Below are 860 nucleotides of genomic sequence, written 5' to 3' on the forward strand. Positions count from 1 at the left end.
TGACCAACTGGTTCAAGGGCAAAATATCTATCTAGCTATAGATATAAAAAACCAAAATGGCAAAATGCTAATGATTGTTGGTCTGGGTCAAGAACACTATATTCTTCTTTGAGTCTTTCTGTGCATTTTGAAAGTTTTCAAAAAATATAAATTCAGGGGAAAGTAAGAAATGTCTGCTTGTTGAAATGTCTGTTGCTTGGGTTCTTATTTATTTGCAAACATGTTAAAACAGGAAAGAGAATCTACATGGCCTGAAAGGCAGCAAATAGGTTCAACACTAATACTAAGCCCTAATTTCTTATAAGTCAAGCAGGAAGTAATAGAGGCAGACATGTGGGTTTTAAAATAAGACACTTTTTAATTCTCAATGAAATTCTGGAGAGAAACACATCATCTGTGAGCACTTAGGAAGGAAAGCAATGATCACTAGGAGACAACATATGTTCATGAAGAATAGGTCATGCATAATACACCTTTCCCAGTGGGGAACATCAAAGATATAACTTAATTACAACAAAGTAGTTGAAAAAGCCCATCAGATTGGGTATGTCATTAAAATGGAGAAACGTTAGCTGGGTTGTTAGTTGAGCTTTCCTTTCTATCTATCATTCTTTCATCCCTTCACTCATTCATTATCAATCATGTATCCAGCACTGTGCTAGGCAACCACCCCCCTGGAATTAACAAACACATTACTGTCCACCTAGACTCAAAGGACATTTCTAAAGATGCTTCTAAAGTTGACCTAGGACCAAATGCATCAGGATCACATGTGGTACTTGTTAGAAATGCACATTCCTAGAGCCCCATCACACGCTTACTGAATCAAAATTTCTGGAAATGAGACTTGGGAATCTCCA

Source organism: Lynx rufus, unplaced genomic scaffold, assembly GCF_022079265.1.
Source record: "Lynx rufus isolate CCGP_SWC_20201006 ecotype Redwood Valley unplaced genomic scaffold, mLynRuf1.p SCAF_5, whole genome shotgun sequence".
Taxonomy (NCBI): Eukaryota; Metazoa; Chordata; class Mammalia; order Carnivora; family Felidae; genus Lynx; species Lynx rufus.